At 43.8% G+C, this 19,196-nt stretch overlaps 1 protein-coding gene across 2 annotated transcripts in view; it reads left to right on the top strand.

Moving 5' to 3' along the window:
- Nucleotides 1–19,196, top strand: part of DNM3 (dynamin 3) — a 572,551-nt gene that overhangs the window by 37,963 nt on the left and 515,392 nt on the right. The gene's annotated exons all lie outside the window — the stretch shown is intronic.

The raw sequence follows: 19,196 nt of genomic DNA, 5'->3' as shown, positions 1-19,196 counted from the left end.
ACCAGGAAGTGAAGCCGCATGGCTTCACTTCCTTATTCCCTTACCGAGGATGGTGGCGGCAGCAGCCGAGAGCCGACAGACAGATCGGCTTCGGCTGCCGACGTTGCAGGCACCTTGGACAGGTAAGTGTCCATATATTAAAAGTCAGCAGCTGCAGTATTTGTAGCTGCTGGCTTTTAATATCTTTTTCGGTGGACCTCCTCTTTAAGCACTAATGAAAAGTCAACGGAGGGCTTATACACCTTCTCAGCAGCTAGCATCAGGTAGAGCCTATTTACTGGAATTTGTTGGCTGCTTAGAGACACCTCCTGGTGATCACCAGAACTGCACCCTTAAGCTCTGGGTACCACAGTGCTACCAGCAGGTGACATTACATACAGTTGTGTTCAAAATAATAGCAGTCCAACATCAGTAACCAGATCAATCACTGTTTTTGGAATAAATTATATTTCTACATGGCAAATAAATTACTAGTAGGTTTAGTAGTCTAATAGAAAACCAACAGACCCAACAGTCATGACATGCATGCTGCTGATTCTGTAAAATTGAATCATTAATTGAAAGGAAGTGTTCAAAATAATAGCAGTGTGGAGTTCAATTAGGTCATTAAATCTGTGAAAGACAAGTGTCAAACAGGTGGCCCTTATTTAAGGACAGAGGCTGCAAACGTTGTACATGCTGGGTATAGTGTATTTCTCTCTAATAATCTGAGTAAAATGGGTTGTTCCAGACATTGTTCAAAAGAACAGTGTACTTTGAGTAAAAAATTGATTGGAGATAGGAAAAGATATAAAGAAGTGCAGAAAATGATGGGCTGCTAAGCTAAAATGATCTCAAATGCTTTAAAATGGCAACCAAAATCATAAAGATGTGAAAGAAAATGGAAAAGTACCATTCAAATGGATTAAAGAATAGCCAAAATGGCAAAGGCCAATGATCAGCTCCAGAATGATCAAAGAAGATCTAAAGTTACCTGTGTGTTATGCTATGCGTTATGAATTGCCTGAACAACTAATTATTTTAAATCATTTTAGACCAGTAGAATGTTTTTGGAATAACACAATGATCGATGTGAATACAGACTGAATATGGAAATAAATTATTATTTATTCACTAAGTTAAATATTCACAACAATAAATGGTTAGATTAGTGGATGGACATAGACAACAATTTTACATAAAATAACAAGCTCATATATAACACTTAATGATATATATATATCTTTATGTATTGAATAAAATGAAATGACTACATTTTCCCCGTGGACAAAATAACCATATATAACTAACTATCAGACAATAGTCTGCATTTTACTAAGTTATTCCCCTGCAGAAGGAAAAAGCGTTAAACTATGTAAAAATGGTACGCTACTATAGCGCAACAGAAAATAATTAAAATTGGAAAATCAAAAATAGAAATAAAGAAAAATGTAAATGGTTATAATATCGGGGGAGATCAAAATAGGTATTACAAGAAATAAATCAATAGGCTTATCAAGCTAAGCAACTAATCAGTAAACTGTCAATGTATTATAGTTACCCTTTTAAAATGGCTGTTGGCTTAAAATGGTCATTTCCAGAGTCTCCTAAAATGGCTGCCTTTCCAAAATGGTATCTCACTAGGTTGGAGCTGAGTCTTGGTATCCCTGAGGTGTCATATGATGATGTGTGTCTCTCTGGATGGACAGCTGTCTGGATGGATGAATTGTGATCACTGTGTTTACTGTGTGGATGAAGTGTGATCCCCAATATATTCCTACACTTGTCCTATATTCAGTTCCGAACAATAAACATTTTAATAAGCTAGAAGCTGGAACTTCTTTACAATTGGTTAGTTCAGGTAAATATTGACTCGTTGTTTGTTTAAGCATTGCCTTTCTGAGCCACCAGGTGTCATTCTAAGACAGGGGTCTTCAAACTACGACCCTCCAGTTGTTCAGGAACTACAATTCCCATCATGCCTAGTCATGTCTGTGAATGTCAGAGCTTTACAATGCCTCATAGGACGTGTAGTTCTGCAACAGCTGGAGGGCCATAGTTTGAGGATGCCTGTTCTAAGACAAGGAATGTCTGTTCTAATTTATTGCTATAAATAATCTGTTATAAGAATGTTCACTTTCTCATGATATCAGGCATAGCCATGTGATATTTATAATATGTATGTATAATGTTTAGGAGATCTGGTAACTGCCAAATGTATGAGCATTCTTTTCTGATACAGCACTAATATAGTCATATTAATTATGAATAAGTGTATTACCTAAATATTGTCATTATTTATACACATAAGCAAAAGAAAAGAACTATATATACAGTTGTGCTCAAAAGTTTGTGTAATTTTGGCATTAATATTGAAAATATCACTGATCATGCCAAACAACTGTCTTTTTTTAAGGATAGCAATCACATGTAACCATTTATTATCACATAGTTTTTTGGATCCTTTTAAAATCATAATGATAACAGAAATCACCCAAATGAACATGATCAAAAGTTTACATACCCTGGAATGCTTGGCCTTGGTACAGACACAGAAGGTGGCACACACAGGTTAAAATGGCAATTAAAGGTTAATTTCCCACATTTGTGGCTTTTAAAATCACAATTAGTGTCTGTGTATAAATAGTCAATGAGTTTGTTAGCTCTCACATGCATGCACTAAGCAGGCTAGACACTGAGCCATGAGGAGGTAGAAAAGAACAGTCAAAAAACCTGCGTAACAAGGTAATGAAACTTTACAAAGATGGAAAAGGGTATAAAAAGAAATCCAAAGCCTTGAATATGCCAGTCAGTACTGTTCAATCACTTAATAAGAAGATGAAAATTTGGGGATCTCCTGATACCAAGCCATGGCCAGGTACATCAAGAAAGATTTCAGCCACAACTGCCACAGGAATTGTTTGGGATACAAAGAAAAGCCCACAGGTAACTTCAGGAGAAATACAGGCTGCTTTGGAAAAAGATGGTGTGTTTTTTTTTTTTGTTTTTTTTTAAGGAGCACAATACGATGATACTTGAACAAAAAAGAGCTGCGTGGTCAAGTTGCCAGAAAGAAGCTTTTACTGTACAAATTCCACAAAAAAAGCTTGGTTACAATATGCCCAACAATACCTTGATATGCCTCATTGGCTTTTTTGTGGCATTGGCGCAGTAAAGGCTTCCTTCTGGCAGCTCAACTATTACTGTTTGGCTGAAGCCATTTATTATCAATCAACTGTGCTTACTCTTTTTAAATGGGAACAGAAACCACCCAAATGACCCTGTTCAAAAGTTTACATACCCTAGTGATTTTGGCCTGATGACATGCACACAAGTTGACACAAAGGAGTTTTAATGGCTTTTAAAGGTAACCATCCTCACCTGTGATCTGTTTGCTTGTAATTAGTGTGTGTGTATAAAAGGTCAATGCGTTTCTGGACTCCTGACAGACCCTTGCATCTTTCATCCAGTGCTGCATTGACGTTTCTTGATTCTGAGTCATGGGGAAAAGCAAAAGAATTGTCAAAGGATCTGCGGGAAAAGGTAGTTGATCTGTATAAAACAGAAGAAGGTTATAAAAAGATATCCAAGGAATTGAGAATGCCAATCAGCAGTGTTCAAACTCTAATCAAGAAGTGGAAAATGAGGGGTTCTGTTGAAACCAAACCACGGTCAGGTAGACCAACTGAAATTTCAGCCACAACTGCCAGGAAAATTGTTCGGGCTGCAAAGAAAAACCCACAAATAACTTCAGGTGATGAAATACAGGACTCTCGGAAAACATGTGGTGTGGCTGTTTCAAGATGCACAATAAGGAGGCACTTGAAGAAAGATAGGCTGCATGGTCAAGTTGCCAGAAGAAAGCCATTACTACGCAAATGCCACAAAGTATCCTGCTTACAATATGCCAAACAGCACAGAGACAAGCCTCAAACCTTGTGGCACAAAGTAATTTGGAGTGATGAGACCAAAATTGAGCTCTTTGGCCACAATCATAAACGCTACATTTGGAGAGGAGTTAACAAGGCCTACATTGAAAGGTACAGAGGTGGATTGCAAAAGGAGGAGAGAAAAGCGCCAAGCCAATCCTTTAAACAGCTTAGGAATTTATTCAGTATATAAGTATAAAACAACACTAAAAACTTGCATGAAAAATTTTGGAGCACTTACAAAGTGGGAGCTTCCACGTGCAGAGTCACAGGAGCACAGGAGGACCGCTGGAAAGTCACTATTGAGGGATCCATGAGTGCCATGTGTTAGCCGCAGCTGGAGCCTCGATAAGCCTCATGGAGACATTCGCTGTGTGTCTCTAGGTGGAAGTGGTCCAGGGCTGTCAAACTGGGGAGCCGCCCACATGCTATCTGGCCAATCAGAATGCATTTTGAAGGCACGGCCTAGCCTTCTTCATCAGCTGATCCTCTAACAGTCACATCATATTTATATAGAGGATACAATTAACCCACTCTGAGCCGCAATTAGCAGTGTCAGCTGGGAAGATAATGATTTAAAAAGCTATATGCTGTAATTGTTAAAAAGCAAGTGTATGACTTAGAGACATAATTTAAAATGTGTAATATATGTGTAGATTGCTGATGTTTTGGCGATGTGTGAGCTACAAAGGCACAGGAGATTTGGTCAAAATTGTTGGCAAGACGAATGCAGTATGTTATCAAAAAATACTGGAGGAACATTTGCATTCATCAACCAGAAAGCTGCTCATGGCACATACTTGGACATTCCTACATGACAATGATCCAAAACACAAGGCCAAGTTGACCTGTCATTGGCTACAGCAGAATAAAGTGAAAGTTCTGGAGTGGCCATCTCAGTCTCCTGATCTCAATATCATTGAGCCACTCTGGGGAGATCTCAAACGTGCAGCTCATGCAAGACAGCCCAAGAATTTTCAGGAACTGAAGGCTTTTTGCCAAGAGAAATGTGCAGCTTTACCATCTGAGAAGATAAAGAGCATCATCCACAAATACCACAAAAGACTTTAAGCTGCCATTGATGTTAAAAGGGGTAATACACGGTATTAAGAACTGGGGTATGTAAACTTTTGATCAGGATCATGTGGGTAGTTTCTGTTGCCATTATGATTTAAAAAGAGTAAACACAGTTGATTCATAATAACTGGCTTCAGCCAAACACTAACCATGAGTGAAAGAAAAGTTTTTGTGTTATTCATAAAATGGTGAAGAAATCATAAATTCTGCCAGGCTATGTAAACTTATGAGCACAACTGTATATACACATAGTATCTCACAAAAGTGAGTACACCCCTCACATTTTTGAAAATATTTTATTATATATTTTCATGTGACAACACTGAAGAAATGACACTTTGCTACAATGCAGTGAGTGTACAGCTTGTATAATAGTGTAAATTTGCTGTCCCCTCAAAATAACTCAACACAGCCATTAATGTCTAAACCGCTGGCAACAAAAGTGAGTACACCCTAAGTGAAAATGTCCAAATTGAGCCCGAAGTGTCAATATTTTGTGTGGCCACCATTATTTTCCAGCACTGCCTTAACCCTCTTGGGCATGTAGTTCAGCAGAGCTTCACAGGTTGCCATTTGGAGTCCTTGTGCTCCTCTACCTTCCGTTTGAGGATGCCCCACAGATGCTCAATAGGGTTTAGGTCTGGAGACATGCTTGGCCAGTCCATCACATTTACTCTCAGCTTCTTTAGCAAGGCAGTGGTGGTCTTGGGGGTGTGTTTGGGGTTGTTATCATGTTGGAATACTGCCCTGCGGCATGCTCTGCTTCAGTATGTCACAGTACATGTTAGCATTCATGGTTCCCTCAATGAACTGTAGCTCCCCAGTGTTGGCAGCACTCATGCAGCCCCAGACCATGATACTCCCACCATCATTTTTGACTGTAGGCAAGACACACTTGTCTTTGCACTCCTCACCTGGTTCCTGCCACACACACTTGACACCATCTGAACCAAATAAGTTTATCTTGGTCTCATCAGACCACAGGACATGGTTCCAGTAATCCATGTCTTTAGGCTGCTTGTCCTCAGCAAACTGTTTGCGGGCTTTCTTGTGCATCATCTTTAGAAGAGGCTTCCTTCTGGAATGACAGCCATGCAGACCAATTTGGTGCAGTGTGCGGCGTATGGTCTGAGCACTGATAGGCTGACCCCCCACCCCTTCAACCTCTGCAGCAATACTGGCAGCGCTCATACGAATATTTCCCAAAGACAACTTCTGGATATGACGCTGACCATGTGCACTCAACTTCTTTGGTCGACCATGGCAAGGCCTTTTTTCTGAGTTGAACCTGCCCTGTTAAACCGCTGTATGGTCTTGGCCACCATGCTGCAGCTCAGTTTCAGGGTTTTGGCAATCTTCTTATAGCCTAGGCCATCTTTATGTATAGCAACAATTCTTTTTTTCAGATCCTCAGAGAGTTCTTTGCCATGAGGTGCCCTGTTGAACTTCCAGTGACCAGTATGAGAGAGTGAGAGGGATAACACCAATTTTAGCACACCTACTCCCCATTCACACCTGAGACCTTGTAACACTAACGAGTCACATGACACCAGGGAGGGAAAATGGCTAATTGGGCCCAATTTGGACATTTTCACTTAGGGGTGTGCTCACTTTTGTGCCAGCGGTTTAGACATTAATGGCTGTGTGTTGCGTTATTTTGAGGGGACAGCAAATTTACACTGTTATACAAGCTGTACACTCACTACTTTACATTGTAGCAAAGTGTCATTTCTTCAGTGTTGTCACATGAAAAGATATAATAAAATATTTACAAAAATGTGAGGGATGTACTCACTTTTGTGAGACACTGTATATACAATCCCTGCACCTTAATCCAATAGAAAACTTGTGGGGTGACATAAAAAATGCGGTTTCTGAGGTAAAACCAAGAAATGCAGAGGAATTCTGGAATGTAGTGCAATCGTCCTGGGCTAGAATACCTGTTCACAGGTGCCAGAAGTTGTCTGACTCCGTTCAGTGCAGAAAATGGTTATACAACTAAATATTAGCTCAGTGATTCACAGGAAAGCTAAATCTTCAAGCATTTTTCAATTTATACAGTAAATGTTTGCATTTGTAAAGAAAAATGCAGACACTGCTATTTTTTGGAAAAGCCAAATATTCCTTTTTCGTCACTTTCTGTAAAGTAATTACACATTTGAAACATTTTTCTTCTGTTTTGATTTGGAATGGACTGTGCAGTGCTCCCAATGCATTTGCATGTATGGAAATATTATCTATTATATTATAGCTCATATAAGGATTTTGAGCTTTACTCACATTTTTAAGCACACTGCTGTTATTTTTAACACAACTGTAGGTTTTTGGAGGCCAGGCTGGACACATATTTTAACTCCTTAATGCTAGCTAAATTCCATGGCAGTGGGCTTTAATGCTGTATGTGTACAGCTCCCCGTCACTGTTGATGATTGGGAGTAAGTAGGATAGGATTTTGATCATGTGACAGCCAATCACAGTGATCACATGATTGGGAAGCCCATACAACATCTCCGGTGTTACAAACTCTCCCGTTGGCTGGAGGAGGTTAAAGCGCAACATCGGCAAAAACATTTTTGTTTTACTAAGGCCCTTTTCACACTTGTGTGACTTTTGCTGTGACTTTGGATATCAGAGTCGCACAACAAGTCTTACCCCATGATTCCTAATGATAACCATTCATCTCTGTATTACTTCAAGTCTTCAAGACTTCAAGTTCACTCCTTATATAACCCCTCCTCCTTCCAGGAGTACTCAGTTTTTGTAGCAAAGCAATATACTTAAACCCCAAAAAAGAGGAGCGGGATCTCTGTGTACTCCAAGAAAAGGATTTTACAGGTAAGCTGTTATAAAAATCCTATTTTCTTTATCGCATATCATGGGACACAGAGCCTTAAATTATAACTTAATAGGACGTCCCATAGCAATGCTACTTGAGGGGAGGGAGACACAACCCGGAAGCTACCCCCAGACTTGAGGACCTATACTGCTGCCTGCAGCACACTACGCCCAAAGGCGATATTCTAATACCTCCTTACATCCACTTGATAAAACGTGGTGAATGTATGTACTGAAGACCAAGTTGCGGCCTTACAGATCTGAGCCATGGAGGCCTGGTGATGCACTGCCCAAGAAGCACTAACCTCCCTGGTAGAGTGCAACTTAACTTGAAAAGATGAAATCTTACCCCTTAAATTATAAGTTTGAATTATAACTTGCCGAATCCACTTAGCGACAGTGGATTTCGACACTGCCTGTCCTTTCTTAAGACCCTCTGGCAGAATAAATAAGACATCAGTCTTACGAATCTGAGCAGTTGTCTTTAAATAGATTTTCACTGCTCTCACCACATCAAGACAATGTAGTGACTTGTCCTACCTGGAACATGGTTTTCGAAAAAAACGATGGCAGGACAATATCCCAGTTCAGGTGAAAACCTGAGACCACTTTTGGCAAAAAGTCTGGACAAGGGCATAACACCACTCTGTCCTCATGAATAATCAAATATGGCTCTTTACATGAAAGAGCTGCCAATTCCGAAACTCTCCTTGCTGAGGATATAACGACCAAAAATACCAACTTCCTTGTCAGAAGGACTAAGGGAATATGTTGTATTGGTTCAAATGGCTGTTTTTGTAACACAGACAAAACTAAGTTCAAGTCCCAGGGGTTTAAGGGAGGTTTGACGGGCAGATTAAGCCGCATCACACTTTGCATAAAACCCCAGACTAAAGAATGTGAAGCAAGCGGTCTTTGAAATAAAACCAATAAAGCTGAGACTTGGCCTTTAATAGTACTCAAGGCCAACTTCATTTCTACCCCTAATTGTAGAAAGGCAAGAATTCTGCCTATGATATATCTCCGAGGGTGCCAACCCTTGGATTCACACCAGGAAACATAAGCCCTCCAGACTCTATAATATATAGTTCTGGAAGCTGGCTTCCTTGCATTAATGAGGGTAGAGATAACTGACCCGAAAAGCCCACGTTTCTTCAGAATGTGGGTTTCAATAGCCAAGTCATTACATTTAGAGACCGTAAGGTAGGATGGAATATTGGTCCCTATGAGAGCAGATCTGGCCAAAGTGGGAGGGACCATGGACCCTCCACTGCCATCTTTACAATTTCTGCATACCATGACCTTCTGGGCCATGCTGATGCTACCAGAATTACCGGCATTCTTCCCAGCTTGATCCTGTAAAGAAGTTGAGGCAGCAACTGAATAGGGGGAATGCATAGATCAGTGAGAACTGATCCCATGGGGTCACCAACGCATCCGTTCTGCATGCGAGTGGATCCCTTGTTCTAGCCACAAAGTTGACTAACTTCATGATGAATCTGGATGGTAGAAGATCTATGTCCAGAGTCCCCCATCTTTGGCAAATAGTCCACAAAATGTCGGGGTGAAGAGACCATTCCCTCTGGAATAACTGCTGGTGACTCAAGTAGTCCGCCTGCCAATTCCCTACTCCCGGAATGAAGACTGCATGGAACATTCCTTTCTGCCCAAGCTAGCTCTCTCTGCGCTGATAGACTCTTGGTGCCCCCTTATAGGCCACAGCTGTGGCATTATCGGATTGGATTCTGACAGGACAATCCCGTAACCTGAAAGTCCAGGCTTTCAGAGCCAGACACACTGCCCAAATCTCTAGGATATTGATGGGCAAGGTTCTTTTGGCTCTTGACTACTGTCCCTAGACAGTTGTCTTTCCTAGTACTGCACCCCAGCCTGAAAGGCTGGTATCTGTCGTTACCACTTTCCAGATGACTGGTCTGAAGTATTTTCCTTTCAGCAGATTCTGGGTTAGTAACCACCAACTGAGCCTTTGGGACGCTTTTGGGGACAGCCGCATCGGCATCGAATGAAGCCACCATCTTTCCTAGCAACCTCATGCAAAGGCGAATGGAGGGATCGCCTTTTGACTTGACCATCCGCACCAGCTCTCTTATGGAGTTGATCTTTGCCTGAGGCAAGAACACCTTTTTCTGGGCTGTCTATGATCAGACCAAAGTACTCCAGCCTTTTTAGCGGTATTAAGGAAGATTTCTTTAGGTTGAGAATCCAACCCAAACTTTCCAGGTTACTGGTTGTAATGCGTACGCTTTGCTCCAAACGAGCCACCGACTGGTCCTTTAGCAATAGATCGTCTAAGTACGCTAAGACTGGTATGCCTTGTGCCTTAACCTGGCTAAAGGCGGGGCCAGGACTTTGTAAACACACGGGGTGCTGTAGCTAGCCCGAAGGGCAAGGCTGCAAACTGGAAATGCTGCTGTTCTACCTCAAAACGCAGAAACCTTTGGTGAGCAGGAAATAAAGGGACATGCAGATATGCATCCCTGATATTGATAGACGCTAGAAGTTCTTCTCCTGGTAGGATAGAAACTACTGACCTGATCGTCTCCATGCGAAAGGAGCAGATCTTCAGGAACTGATTTAGATTCTTTAGATCTGGAATGGGTCTGACATCTCCATTCTGTTTTGGTACTGTGAAGAGGTTTGAATAAAACCCCAAACCCTGCTCTTCTGTGGGGATATGCACAGGACATGGTTCCAGTAATCCATGTCCTTAGGCTGCTTGTCTTCAGCAAACAGTTTGTGGGCTTTCTTGTGCAACATCTTTAGAAGAGGCTTCCTTCTGGGATGACAGCCATGCAGACCAATTTGATGCAGCCTGCGGCGTATGGTCTGAGCACTGATAGGCTGACCCCCCACCCCTTCAACCTCTGCAGCAATACCGGCAGCGCTCATACGAATATTTCCCAAAGACAACTTCTGGATATGACGCTGACCATGTGCACTCAACTTCTTTGGTCGACCATGGCGAGGCCTTTTCTAAGTTGAACCTGCCCTGTTAAACTGCTGTATGGTCTTGGCCACCGTGCTGCAGCTCAGTTTCAGGGTTTTGGCAATCTTCTTATAGCCTAGGCCATCTTTATGTATAGCAACAATTCTTTTTTTCAGATCCTCAGAGAGTTCTTTGCCATGAGGTGCCCTGTTGAACTTCCAGTGACCAGTATGAGAGAGTGAGAGGGATAACACCAATTTTAACACACCTACTCCCCATTCACACCTGAGACCTTGTAACACTAACGAGTCACATGACACCAGGGAGGGAAAATGGCTAATTGGGCCCAATTTGGACATTTTCACTTAGGGGTGTGCTCACTTTTGTGCCAGCAGTTTAGACATTAATGGCTGTGTGTTGCGTTATTTTGAGGGGACAGCAAATTTACACTGTTATACAAGCTGTACACTCACTACTTTACATTGTAGCAAAGTGTCATTTCTTCAGTGTTGTCACATGAAAAGATATAATAAAATATTTACAAAAATGTGAGGGATGTACTCACTTTTGTGAGACACTGTATATACAATCCCTGCACCTTAATCCAATAGAAAACTTGTGGGGTGACATAAAAAATGCGGTTTCTGAGGTAAAACCAAGAAATGCAGAGGAATTCTGGAATGTAGTGCAATCATCCTGGGCTAGAATACCTGTTCACAGGTGCCAGAAGTTGTCTGACTCCGTTCAATGCAAAAAATGGTTATACAACTAAATATTAGCTCAGTGATTCACAGGAAAGCTAAATCTTCAAGCATTTTTCAATTTATACACTAAATGTTTGCGTTTGTAAAGAAAAATGCAGACACTGCTATTTTTTGGAAAAGCCAAATATTCCTTTTTCGTCACTTTCTGTAAAGTAATTACACATTTGAAACATTTTTCTTCTGTTTTGATTTGGAATAGACTGTGCAGTGCTCCCAATGCATTTGCATGTATGGAAATATTATCTATTATATTATAGCTCATATAAGGATTTTGAGCTTTACTCACGTTTTTAAGCACACTGCTGTTATTTTTAACACAACTGTAGGTTTTTGGAGGCCAGGCCAAGTCTGGACACATATTTTACCTCCTTAATGCTAGCTAAATTCCATGGCAGTGAGCTTTAATGCTGTATGTGTACAGCTCCCCGTCACTGTTGATGATTGGGAGTAAGTAGGATAGGATTTTGATCATGTGACAGCCAATCACAGTGATCACATGATTGGGAAGCCCATACAACATCTCCGGTGTTACAAACTCTCCCGTTGGCTGGAGGAGGTTAAAGCGCAACATCGGCAAAAACATTTTTGTTTTACTAAGGCCCTTTTCACACTTGTGTGACTTTTGCTGTGACTTTGGACATCAGAGTCGCACAACAAGTCTTACCCCATGATTCCTAATGATAACCATTCATATCTGTACGACTTCAAATCTTCAAGACTTCAAGTTCACTCCTTATATAACCCCTCCTCCTTCCAGGAGTACTCAGTTTTTGTAGCAAAGCAATATACTTAAACCCCAAAAAAGAGGAGCGGGACCTCCGTGTACTCCAAGAAAAGGATTTTACAGGTAAGCTGTTATAAAAATCTTATTTTCTTTATCGCATATCATGGGACACAGAGCCTTAAGTAATAACTTAATAGGACGTCCCATAGCAATGCTACTTGAGGGGAGGGAGACACAACCCGGAGGGTACCCCCAGACTTGAGGACCTATACTGCTGCCTGCAGCACACTTCGCCCAAAGGTGATATCCTAATACCTCCTTACATCCACTTGATAAAACTTGGTGAATGTATGTACTGAAGACCAAGTTGCGGCCTTACAGATCTGAGCCATGGAGGCCTTGTGATGCACTGCCCAAGAAGCACTAACCTCCCTGGTAGAGTGCGCCTTAACTTGAAAAGGTGAAATCTTACCCCTTAAATTATAAGTTTGAATTATAACTTGCCGAATCCACTTAGCGACAGTGGATTTCGACACTGCCTGTCCTTTCTTAAGACCCTCTGGCAGAATAAATAAGACATCAGTCTTACGAATCTGATCAGTTGTCTTTAAATAGATTTTCACTGCTCTCACCACATCAAGACAATGTAGTGACTTGTCCTACCTGGGTTTTCGAAAAAAACTATGGCAGGACAATATCCTGGTTCAGGTGAAAACCTGAGACCACTTTTGGCAAAAAAGTCTGGACGAGGGCATAACACCACTCTGTCCTCATGAATAATCAAAGAGCTGCCAGTTCCGAAACTCTCCTTGCTGAGGATATAGCGACCAAAAATACCAACTTCCTTGTCAGAAGGACTAAGGGAATATGTTGTATTGGTTCAAATGGCTGTTTTTGTAACACAGACAAAACTAAGTTCAAGTCCCAGGGGTTTAAGGGAGGTTTGACGGGCGGATTAAGCCGCATCACACTTTGCATAAAACCCCAGACTAAAGAATGTGTGAAGCAAGCGGTCTTTGAAATAAAACCAATAAAGCTGAGACTTGGCCTTTAATAGTACTCAAGGCCAACTTCATTTCTACCCCTAATTGTAGAAAGGCAAGAATTCTGCCTATGATATATCTCCGAGGGTGCCAACCCTTGGATTCACACCAGGAAACATAAGCCCTCCAGACTCTATAATATATAGTTCTGGAAGCTGGCTTCCTTGCATTAATGAGGGTAGAGATAACTGACCCGAAAAGCCCATGTTTCTTCAGAATGTGGGTTTCAATAGCCAAGTCATTACATTTAGAAACCGTAAGGTAGGATGGAATATTGGTCCCTACGAGAGCAGATCTGGCCATAGTGGGAGGGACCATGGACCCTCCACTGCCATCTTTACGATTTCTGCATACCATGACCTTCTGGGCCATGCTGATGCTACCAGAATTACCGGCATTCTTCCCAGCTTGATCCTGTAAAGAAGTTGAGGCAGCAACTGAATAGGGGGAATGCATAGATCAGTGAGAACTGATCCCATGGGGTCACCACGCATCCGTTCTGCATGCGAGTGGATCCCTTGTTCTAGCCACAAAGTTGACTAACTTCATGATGAATCTGGATGGTAGAAGATCTATGTCCAGAGTCCCCCATCTTTGGCAAATAGTCCACAAAATGGCGGGGTGAAGAGACCATTCCCTCTGGAATAACTGCTGGTGACTCAAGTAGTCCGCCTGCCAATTCCCTACTCCCGGAATGAAGACTGCATGGAACATTCCTTTCTGCCCAAGCTAGCTCTCTCTGCGCTGAGAGACTCTTGGTGCCCCCTTATAGGCCACAGCTGTGGCATTGTCGGATTGGATTCTGACAGGACAATCCCGTAACCTGAAAGTCCAGGCTTTCAGAGCCAGACGCACTGCCCAGATCTCTAGGATATTGATGGGCAAGGTTCTTTCGGCTCTTGACTACTGTCCCTAGACAGTTGTCTTTCCTAGTACTGCACCCCAGCCTGAAAGGCTGGTATCTGTCGTTACCACTTTCCAGATGACTGGTCTGAAGGATTTTCCTTTCAGCAGATTCTGGGTTAGTAACCACCAACTGAGCCTTTGGGACGCTTTTGGGGACAGCCGCATCGGCATCGAATGAAGCCACCATCTTTCCTAGCAACCTCATGCAAAGGCGAATGGAGGGATCGCCTTTTGACTTGACCATCCGCACCAGCTCTCTTATGGAGTTGATCTTTGCCTGAGGCAAGAACACCTTTTTCTGGGCTGTGTCTATAATCAGACCAAAGTACTCCAGCCTTTTTAGCGGTATTAAGGAAGATTTCTTTAGGTTGAGAATCCAACCCAAACTTTCCAGGTTACTGGTTGTAATGCGTACGCTTTGCTCCAAACGAGCCACCGACTGGTCTATTAGCAATAGATCGTCTAAGTACGCTAAGACTGGTATGCCTTGTGCCCTTAACCTGGCTAAAGGCGGGGCCAGGACTTTGTAAACACACGGGGTGCTGTAGCTAGCCCGAAGGGCAAGGCTGCAAACTGGAAATGCTGCTGTTCTACCTCAAAACGCAAAAACCTTTGGTGAGCAGGAAATATAGGAACATGCAGATATGCATCCCTGATATTGATAGATGCTAGAAGTTCTTCTCCTGGTAGGATAGAAAATACTGACCTGATCGTCTCCATGCGAAAGGAGCAGATCTTCAGGAACTGATTTAGATTCTTTAGATCTAGAATGGGTCTGACATCTCCATTCTGTTTTGGTACTGTGAAGAGGTTTGAATAAAACCCCAAACCCTGCTCTTCTGTGGGGATATGCATGATCACCCCCTGAGCCATTAATCGCTCTAGCGCCCGAAACAGAGATTGCCTTTTCTCTAGATCTTTGGTAATGTTTGACCTCAGGAAACAAGACGGTGGAAAGTCCCGAAATTCCAGCTTGTACCCCAGAGTTACCGTGGAAATGACCCATCTTTCCTGAATTTCTTCTTGCCAGAACTGGTAGAGGGGGGTGCCTCTTCAGGATGAGGCTTTAGGATTCTGCTTTGCAGATTTCTGGCCCCAGTACTTCGTTTGAGCCTGGGCCTGACCCTGAGGTTTTCCTCTAGAGTCTGACAGCGGAGGCCATTGCGACTGCCTAGAGGCGGAAGCCCCTGACGCAGGAGAAAGAACCCATTTAAATGAAGGGTGTTTATACTTTCTTTTGACTGGCAAAAGAGTACTTTTCCTACTAGAAATTGTTTGGATATATTTGTCCAAATCATCCCCAAATAGCCACTCCCCATGAAAAGGGAACCCAGTTAGGAGGTTTTTACATGGTGCTTCAGCTGACCAATTTTTTAACCACAGGATTCTACGTGGGACACCTGGTGAATAGAATCTTTAATGGCATCTATGGCAAAAGGATACTGCTTTTGGTAGTTCGGCCAAATCCTGGGCTTGCTGTACAGGAACCTCTTTAAGGGCCTGTCTAAATTGGTCCTTTAGGGATTGACAGATGTTTATTGCAGCGACTGCGGACTGAGTAACCACACCTGCTAAAGAAAAAGAGGATTTTGCCAGGAATCCCAACCTTTTATCTGTTGGATCCTTAAGCATTTGTGCATTGTCTACTGGACAAGTTAGACTTTTATTCACACTGGAAATCGCAGCGTCAACTGCTGGTACCTTCCATTTTTTGGTGAATTTCTCCTCCATGGGATAGAGAACTGAAAATCTCTTTGGAGGAAGAAAATGTTTATCCGGGTGATCCCATTCAGCATAAATAAGCTGTTCTAGTAATGCATGGACAGGAAACGCATGCAAAGGCTGTGAAGGTTTTAAGGAACCCAAGGAAGAAACTAAGCTTTTAACAGACTCCATTAGGGGTAGCATGAAAGAGATTGTATCAGCAATTTCTCAGATTGTGAGGCTGAAAAAGGTTCATCTACCGTTGTTTCCTCAGCAGAGGAATCATCGGTTTGTCTTTCCTCCTGATCGCCTGAGGGTAACACCTCATCCTGTGCCCACTGTCCCCCTTGCAAAGGGTCTAAAGTGGGGGAGGGGGGTCTAGCACACTTCCTATCCATTTGAATGGAGGATGCGATTAAAGCCGCTAATCTTCCTTCCAGGCCTTGCAGGATGGAGGAAAAGACATCTTCAGTCACGTATACAGGGCCTGAGATGTGAGAAGCAGCTGCACCATCAATTTGTTCCAATGGCTCACCCTGGCTAGCTATAATTGGTATTTCAAGTGAGGATGACAGTGTGTGACTGGAATTCCTAACACCTGGGGGTGAAACCTTTGTTTTTTTTTGTGGTGTCTTTTTTGGTATGCATATTCCTAAGCACAAAAGCAAAGGTACTATTAAATTGCACTACTTGCTGAAAATAGTCATGACAGAATTATGCCACTATTAAGTTCAGCCTAGTGCTGGAAAAAAATGTCTTCCCTGTATCAGGAATGCGAGTTGCAACCCTTATGTCCCTCACAGCTCCTGTGTCCCTTTGTGCAGCCTGCTTGCTTTTCCTTGCTATCAGTGGAGGAGAGACAGCTCCAGCTGATTGTTTAAGCCTGTTTGCTCGTGGACGTTACACAGTGCCGTGCCTAGGCCCCGCCCCCTTTGAAAACCCGTCCCTCCTTTCATTTTGAAATAAATATTCCCACGCGCCTTTCGGGTCCGCAGACCCAACACGAGGGGGGGAGGAGAGGCAGAGCCCTGTCACCAGCAGGCAAAAGAAAAAACATCAATAACATCAATAACAGTCTGGGGCGGTAATGCAAGAGGGGTACATCGCTGATGTTCCCCTAACTCTCCGGTCTCTTCAGAGGAGAGAAACAAGCATTTTGGCAATCCCCCTGTGCAAGCTGCTACGGCCACACACAGACTGACACTGAGCTTACAGTGAAGACAACAGATTAAGGTATGTGCATAGACTCCCTCTAGTGGAGATTTACAGCATGGCAATATTTTTTCCCTTAAAGAAGAAAGCATAGGTGGACTTTTTAGTTCCTAAGTTTCTTCCCTTACCTAAACCCCGCCGCAAGATTTGCTGAATTAACAGACAATCCAACCTTCACACATCACGGCGGGCTGCGTTTAGCAAACCTTCAAGGACTAGGTCCCTTTATATCGGGGTTCCACTCCCTTGGACCTGTAAAAAGCACCCCACCAGGAAAGTTTTAGGTAATATAACATGACCAAAGCCCTGGGTCCCATGGACCAGCCCTGCAAAGTGAGGCGTTACAGGCAAAACCTCGTGCTTCGGATACGAGGCCTAGGTACCATCCATTTTGGCCTCAGTGGCACTTGATGGATCTGATCTATGAAGGCTATTTAAATCCAGCATGGATCCCTCCTGGAGCTCCTCAAGGCACATCTTCACTCGTGACCAACACCTTAGACACTGGCGAAAAAACTGAGTACTCCTGGAAGGAGGAGGGGATATATAGGGGGTGAACTTCCTGGATTGGGTATACCAGTGTCCATCACCTGAAGGTGCCTATATAGCCATTAAGTTATTACTTTAGGCTCTGTGCCCCATGATGTACGATAAAGAAACATCAATTACAGCCACTGTGCCATCAAAGGCTGCCACTGTGCCATCAAACACTGCCACTGTGCCCATCAAACACAGCTACTCTGCCCATCGAATGCTGCCACTGTGCCATCCAATGCCGCCACTGTGACCCCCCCACCCGCTCGTCGTCTGCCTGGGTCTTACTCTGTCTCGGTGGGGCAGCGGGTGACGACGGTGAGCGGTGTCCTCCATGATTCTCTTCCCATCCTCTTCTGCCGTCAGTCATCCAATCACAGCGCATGTCGTTTCAGCCAATCAGGTGACGGGTAACAGACCTCCGGTCTGGACCACTCCGTCAGTGTGGACTGTGAATTTTCATTTTTTGTAGTTTTTTTTTACATTTTTGGTGGGAGGGGGTGGCAGTGGAGGGGAGTATGATGGGGTGGTGGACAGTATGATGGGAGGGGTGGCAGTGGAGGGCAGTATGATGGGAGGGGTGGCAGTGGAGAGCAGTATTATGGGGTGGAGGGCAGTATGATGGGAGGGGCGGCAGTGGAGGGCAGTATGATGGGGTGGAGGGCAGTATGATGGAGGGGTGGCAGTGGAGGGCAGTATGATGGGGTGGTGGGCAGTATGATGGGAGGGGTGGCAGTGGAGGGCAGTATGATGGGAGGGGTGGCAGTGGAGGGCAGTATTATGGGGTGGAGGGCAGTATGATGGGAGGGGCAGCAGTGGAGGGCAGTATGATGGGGTGGAGGGCAGTATCATGGGAGGGGGTGGCAGTTGAGGGCAGGATAATGGGAGGGGTGGCAGTGGAGGGCAGTATGATGGGGGGTAGTGGAGGGCAGTATGACAGGGTGGAGGGCAGTATGATGGGGTGGAGGACAGTATGATGGTAGGGGGGGTAGTGGGGGGGGCAGTATAATGGGAGGGCAGTATGATGGGAGGGGGGATAGTGGAGGGTATTATGGGGGGACTGTACAGCATGACTGGAGGGAGCAGAGTGACCATGAGCGTCCTCGGGGCAGGGAGCATTTCTCCTACCTTTCTTCCAGCGGCAAAAACAGCCTTCAGGCGAGACCCGGAGTCAGGGGTGGAGCTGGCGGTCCTAGGTACGGATGACTGTGGAGTTTAGGCGCGAGGAGGAGAAAGTTAAATCCTCCTCTGGCTCGCTCTGAATGCTGGGGCCCCGCTCTCCTCCTGCTCTCGTCATGATGTCACTGGTTGCTAGAAGCCAGGCGGGCCGTGGCTAGCAACCAGTTGTTTGGGCAGTGAGCCAGACAGCGAATAATGGTGGTGAATAATAAAGCGGGTCTCGGCCAGGAGTACACTGGCAGTGAGTGACAGCGATGATGCAGAGACCTTTTCAGATCGGCCCAAGGGGCAGTTACGGGACACTGTATTGTCCTGGAATGAAGGTGCCTGGGATAGACCTCCCAAGGCAGGACAGACCTCCCA

The sequence above is a fragment of the Aquarana catesbeiana genome, linkage group LG07, assembly GCF_042186555.1.
Source record: "Aquarana catesbeiana isolate 2022-GZ linkage group LG07, ASM4218655v1, whole genome shotgun sequence".
NCBI lineage: Eukaryota > Metazoa > Chordata > Amphibia > Anura > Ranidae > Aquarana > Aquarana catesbeiana.
The sequence above is the reverse complement of the archived record's forward strand: the minus strand, read 5'-3'. Positions and strand labels throughout refer to the sequence as shown.